Consider the following 7019-nt stretch of genomic DNA (forward strand, 5'->3'; position numbering starts at 1 on the left):
AGGCATAATGATCAGGGAATCCCTAATGTCTTTTCCTGAAAAGATACTAAACAGGAATGAGTAAAAAGTAGAACTGTCAATCTAACATGGCAGGGTAGTCACGTCCACTTACACACAGCCTTTGATAGGGTTTTCTAGCACTTGGTTTCAGGTTATCAGCCAAGGCCTAAGAAGTATCTGATTTGACCTAAAACATCTCACTCCTGTCCATCATCTGCTAGATGACTTTTCCCTATTACTGGCACTGGTATTTTCTTGCTTCTATTTTTTCACTTATGTTTATAAAACAATAAGAGCAAATACAATAAAATATTCACATTGTTGTGAATATTTCCAAATAAACACCAAATAAACACTGTTACAGAGAAAAGGTTGTTGAGGTTCCTGAGAATGATGATTAGCTCCCAAGTTTCTCTGTGGGGCAGCTTGAAGTGTTGGAGCGATGGAGGGTGAGGGGTCCTGGCGTATGGTGATATGTGGGTTTTCTGGATGAGGCAGTCACTGAAGGTTGAGACGGTTCAAGTTCTAGTTCCAGTAATTGTCTTCGTGTGCTAAAGGAGAAGGGCTGGGCTCTATGAAACCTAAAGGTCTATTGAGTTAAGCAAAAAAAATTCACTTTAGCAATTTCATTGATTCTTCAGTTATTCGTTGAACACCTATGATGTGGCTAAGCACTGTTCCAGTTGCTGGGGTTGAAACAGTGAACAGAGAGACAAAAATCCCTATCTTCTAGAAGCTTACTTGCCTACTCGGGATTAGATAATACACAGATAATTAAAAATACATAGTATGTGACCAGTGCTCTTCAACACTGTCAGGGTCATCAAAAGCAAGGGAAGTCTGAGAAGCTGCTGCAGCTAAGAGGAGCCCAAGGAGACACGTGGACTAAATGAAATGTGGTATCCTGAATGGGCTCCTGGAACAGAAAAAAGACATTAGGTAAAAACTGAGGAAATCAGAATAAAGTATGGGCTTTATTTAATAATAGTGGCTCATTAGTTGTGACAAGTGTGCCATGCTAGTGTAAGATGTTAATAGTAGGAGAAACTAGTGATGGGTTATACGGGAGCTATCTTATATAGGTACCCTCTTAACAGTTTTTCTGAAAATCTAAAACTATGTAAAAAAATAAAGTTTATTTTTGAAATGTGTGTGTGTGTGTGTGAGAGATATCAGCTGTTGACGAGTGACGTGAAGAAAAGTAAAGCCAGGTCAGAGGGGCAAGGAGCACAGGTGGTGGGGAAGGTGAGAGAGGGCCCTACAGAGAAGGTGACAGTTGGGCAGAGCCCTGGATGGAGGCTAGGGAGCCGGCCACGTGGGTATCCAGGGGATGTGTGTTCAAGACAGAGGGAACAGCAAGGGGCAAGGCCCTGCAGGAGAGAACAACTAGGAGGCCTGCTGGTTGCCATGGGGGGAGCCTGTGAGACAATAGGTTGAGGTAGGGAATTAGGTCGGACAGGTGGAGGACGCAAGTAGGGGAGGGGGCTGGGCCTCGGGAACCTTTTAAGTCCTGGTCAAGACTTTGGCATCACCTCTGGGCCAGATGCTGGGCCGGATGCGGGCAAAGCTGTGGGTCTGGCCTTCTTCCCTGTGGCACAGATCCCACGTCACCGTGGCCCGCCTTTCACAGACTTGGAAAGCTACCACTTGAGGGCATCATTAGGCTTTAGAGCAGGGGTTGGAAAACTACAGCTTTAGGGCCAAATCCTATCCCACCCGTTTTTGTACAAAGTTGTACAAAGATGAGCCCGTACCTTTTCCCTCTCTCCCTTCAGTGAGGTTGTTTCATACATTCATAGTACAGTTTGTAATTTTTTTGTCACATTCTGTATTCCATCCTGCGATCCTCTTGATTTCATAAATTATTTGTTAAAATTTGCATATGTTAAGGCTCACTCTTTATGCTATATTCAGTGGGTTTTGACAAATGCATAAGTGTCATGTATCCACCATTACTGCATCATGCAGAATAATTTCACTGCCTGGAAAAAAAAAACTCTGTGCTTCACCTATTTAACTCCTCTCCTTCCTGTCAAACCCCTGGCAACCACTGATCCTTTCCCCAACTCTATGGTTTTGCCTTTTCCAGAATGTCCTTTTTTTTTTTCCTTCTTTTTTTTTTTTTCCCCTGTGTCCTGGCGCTTGAGGATAGAACCCGCGGACTGGAAGCCGCCGGTACCAAAGACATGACGCCGAGGGGGCCGGAGCCCTTTCCCTCTACCTCTGTACATTACGCGGACCGGGACCGCACGCCCGATCCCCGCCAAGAAAAGGAGGGTTCCAGAATGTCTTATAATTAGAATCATACAATATGTAGCCTGTTTAGACTGGCTTCTTTGACTTAGCAATATGCATTTAAGATTCATCCAAGTCTTTTTGTGTGCTCATTTCTCTTTATTGCTTAATATTTGTGTGGATATACTATGATTTGTTTATTCACATATAAAGGGCCTCTTGGTTGCATCCAGTTTTTGGCAATTATGAATAAAGCTGCTATAAACATTTCTGTGTATGTTTTTATGTGGACATACATTTTCGAATCAGTTGGGTGTGACTGCTGAATTGCATGGTAACACTGTGTTTAGCTGTGTACTGACCCCTGCTCTTTAGAGTATCATGCAAGGAACCTATGACTTTTGACAGTGCCATGTGACTACTCTTTTCTATTTCTAGAGGCTTGATTGAAATTTCTCTAGAGGAGTTTTAAAATTCAAATTCTTTTCAGTGAAATTTAAAATTATGATGGAACTTCTAAAGGTAGATTCTTAGAAATCTTTTTAATCTTAAAATTTATTCCCAGTGGGTTCTATCCTGAGAACTTAATAGATCAGCTGTCTAATAAGTTGAGTAATTGAGATACAACTGTAAAAAGTTAAAAATAATCGTACTAGCATTCCTGGAGGCTTTGGGAGTGACATGTACATTTAATTTGAAATTGGGAGGAAAGTGTTTTGACAGACTCTCTCTCCATAGATGCATAAGGTTCTCTCCATGTAAAGACGTCAGAATCTACGTGATTTCTGACCAGCACTAAAACCTGAAACACATTGAAACCTATTGATGTTAAAGAAGGCAAAAAAAAAAGAAACAGTAAAGAGGCTTGGATTTTTTCTGCTTTATTGATGTACAATTATTGATGTGTAATATTGTTGTATAATAATATACTACACATATTTAAAATGTATAATTTGAATTTTGACATATGGATGTCAGACCAGCACTACAATAAAGATAACGAATACAGCTATTACCGTCCAAAGTTTCCTCATTCCTCCTTGTAATTCCCCCTTCTCCAAGCAACAACTGGTCTATTACTTTTATCACTATAGATTAGTTTGCATTTTCTAGGATTTTATATAAATTTATATATTATGTATAATTTTATGTAAATTACGTAAATGGAATCATACAGTATACAGTAGTCGCCCCTTATCTTTGCTTTTGCTTTCTGTAGCTTCAGTTACCCGTGGTCAACCACAGTCCAAAAATATTAAATGGAAATATTTCTGGAAAATTCCAGAAATAAGCCATTCGTAAGTTTTAAATTGTGCATCATTCTGAGTAGCATGATGAAATCTCTTGCCGTCCCACTCTGTCCTGCCTGGGATCCCGAACCGTCAACATGTCATGTCTTGGTGATCCAGGATCACTGGAAGCAGATTATCTTCCTTTTTTAAAAATAAATTTATTTATTCATTTATTTAATTTTTGGCTGCATTGGGTCTTCGCTGCTGCGTGCGGGTTTTCTCTAGTTGCTGAGAGCGGGGGATACTCTTTGTTGCGGTGCGTGGGCTTCTCATTGCGGTGGCTTCTCTTGTTGCAGAGCACGGGCTCTAGGTGTGCGGGCTTCAATAGTTGTGGCACACAGGCTTCAGTAGTTGTGGCTCGTGGGCTCTAGAGTGCAGGCTTAGTAGTTGTGGTGCATGGGCTTAGTTGCTCCGTGGCATGTGGGATCTTCCCCGACCAGGGCTTGAACCTGTGTCCCCTGCATTAGCAGGCGGATTCTTAACCACTGCACCACCAGGGAAGCCTAGATTATTCTCCTTTTTACTTATCATCAGAAGGTCAAAAGTAGCCTAATGCTATGTCACAAGGCCTGTGTCACAATTCACCTCACTCTCATCACGCAGGCATTTTATCATCTCACGTCATCACAAGAAGAAGTGTGAGTACAATACAATAAGATATTTTGAGGAAGAGACCACATTCATATAATTTTTATTATAGTGTATTATAATTTTTCTATCTTATTATTGTTAATCTCTGACTGTGTCTAATTTATCAATTAAACATAGATATGTATGTACAGGAAAAACATGGTATATGTAGAGTTTGGCACTGTCTGAGGTCCCAGGAATCCACTGGGGGTCTTGGAATGTATCTCCTGTAGATAAGAGGGGACTACTGTATATTTTTTTGGAGGGGAAGCTTCTGGTTTCATTCAGCATAATTATTTTGCGATTCTTCCATGTTGGGTGGGTTAGTACTCTGTTTCTTTATTGCTGAGTAATATTCCATTTTATGGTGCTATGGCCTGAATTGTGTTCCCCTATAATTCATATGTTGAAGCCTTAACCCATATTGTGACTATATTTGGAGACAGGGCTTTTAGGAGGTGATTAAGATTAAATGAGGTCAAAAGGGTGGGGTCCTAATCCAATAGGATGGTGGCCTTGTAAGAAGAGGAAGAGATAGAGATCTCTCTCTATGTGCATGCACCGAGGAAAGCCATGTGAGGACATAGCAAGAAGGTGGCCATCTGCAAGCCAGGGACAGAGGCTCACCAGAACTCAACCATGCTGACATCCTGATCCCAGACTTCCAGCTTCCAGAACTCTTATAAAATAAATTTCTGTTGTTTTGCCACCCAGTCGATGGTATTTTGTTATGGCAGCCTGAGCAGGCTAAGATGTATGGATATACTACAATTTGTTTTTTCATTCACATGGATATTTGATGGATATTTCCGGGTTTTGGCTATTACAAATAAAGCTGCTGCGAACATTTGTCTACAAGTCTTTGCGTAGACACGTGCTTTCATTTTTATCGAGTAAAAATCTAGGCACGGACTGGCCTGGTATGTGTTTTACTTTTTAAGAAACTGCCAAATTGCTCGCTGAGATGATTGTACAATTTTACATTCCTACCAGCAGCATATGAGAATTCCGGTTCCGCCACATCACTCTTGAGGTTTGAATTTTGAATTGCTCTTACTTAGGCGGTCCACCCAGATGTGTGGCAGAAGACTCTTGGCCTGCTGTAAGGTGGCCAGGAGAGGAGTCCCTTGGCACTGTGGAGCCCTCCTCCCTCATACTCCTTATGTTCTCAGTGAGAATTTTTTTTGCGAATGTGAATTTACTTTCCATAAGAATATAGGATGACTTAATATCTTTATCCCTTTTACTTGTCCTTCTTTTGTTGCTTTTCCTAATTTTTTCACTTGCAGACTTCCTGGGTTAACCCTAGAATTTCTAGACTGTGAGATATTAAAAAGAACCTGGTTTTTGAGTCACACACACCTGGATTTGGATTTGGGCTTTACAGCTTAGCTGTGTGGCAAGTCATATGACCTGAGCTTCAGTTTCCTCATCAACTTTTTTTTTTTTTTTTTTTTGGCTGCCCTGTGTGGCTTGCAGGATCTTAGTTCCCTGGCCAGGGATTGAACCCAGGCCCCTGGCAGTGAGAGCGCCGAGTCCTAACCACTGGACTGCCAGGGAATTCCCTCCTCATCTGTTTTTAAAAGGTGTGTGTGTGGGGGCTTCCCTGGTGGCGCAGTGGTTGAGAATCTGCCTGCCAATGCAGGGGACACGGGTTCGAGCCCTGGTCTGGGAGGATCCCACATGCCGCGGAGCAACTGGGCCCGTGAGCCACAACTACTGAGCCTGTGCGTCTGGAGCCTGTGCTCCGCAACAAGAGAGGCCCCGACGGTGAGAGGCCTGCGCACCGCGATGAAGAGGGGCCCCCACTCACCGCAACTAGAGAAAGCCCTTGCACAGAAACGAAGACCCAACACAGCCAAAAATAAAAATAAATGAAAAAAAAAAAAAAGAAAAATAAGGTGTGTGTGTGGAGGTTGATATTACCCAGCTTGTATGGTTGTTATAAGGCTTAAATATAATGCATTGAAAAATCTTCAGTGAATAACTGGGAACCCGTATGCATTTCCCGGATGCATTTATAAGTTCCATTTTCTGTTAGACAGTGGTTAATCTGCTATTCACGAAGTGAGTAGGAGAGGAACTGAAGTTTAATCGGTGCCACCAGTTAGAGGGAGGCCACAGAGAACATGGCAAAATAGAGTGGTATTGCCAGGGCTCAGGGTGACCTTGCAACATTTAATAATGTTCAAGCCTTCCTTTGGCCATTTGCATTGTAATGGGGATGTACTTCACATGCCTATTTACGTACTCCCACAAAGGCAGTTCCTGCCTGAGTGTATATCTTCTACACTTGAGGAGGGATATTTCTCAGGCCTCTGGGATCCTCACCGATATATGTGCCTGCCTTTCTCAGTGCTTTGGCTGCAGTGTTTGAGCACCGGCCTTTCGGTCTGCGAAATCCTTTGTCCAGCTGGCCGAGGTGCATTAAGAGTGCATGAGGCCTTCCCTCCCATGGAGAAGTGGAAGTTATTCTTTGATGGCTGGGCCAAACTACTCATCTGATGTTACTGGAGTTTGAAAGGTGGTCCTGAAAGGAGTTTCGAGTAGTCAGGTGCTGGACATTAGCATGGCCAGGTAGGCTGGAGCGGGCACTTCGAGGGAAATGGGAGGACCCGGTGAGGTGGGAAGTGTGGGTGTCAGCAGGCACGGGGTTCATTGTGCCAGGTGGGTGTGTCTGGAGGCCTCCTCTCCCCTGCCCGACCGCTGGGTTCCAAGTATCCTGCAGCGTTTCTCCTTAGAGCAGGCTGGCTTTCTTGGCATCATTCAGTCTAGTTGCTAGGAAGCCAAATAAGGCAAATGCAACTTCCTTTTGACTTACTCACATTGAACCATCTGCTTATTCCTTCTCATGGCCTTCAA

At 43.0% G+C, this 7019-nt stretch overlaps 1 non-coding gene across 1 annotated transcript; it reads right to left on the reverse strand.

The window, feature by feature from the left end:
• Positions 1 to 2128: 2128 nt before the first annotated feature.
• On the reverse strand, positions 2129 to 2277 carry LOC137754036 (small nucleolar RNA SNORA57). Its single transcript, XR_011071713.1, has one exon. It is a non-coding gene; the product is annotated as a small nucleolar RNA SNORA57 (small nucleolar RNA).
• Between the last annotated feature and the right edge of the window lie 4742 nt (positions 2278 to 7019).

Source organism: Eschrichtius robustus, chromosome 19 (genome assembly GCF_028021215.1).
Source record: "Eschrichtius robustus isolate mEscRob2 chromosome 19, mEscRob2.pri, whole genome shotgun sequence".
Classification (NCBI taxonomy): domain Eukaryota; kingdom Metazoa; phylum Chordata; class Mammalia; order Artiodactyla; family Eschrichtiidae; genus Eschrichtius; species Eschrichtius robustus.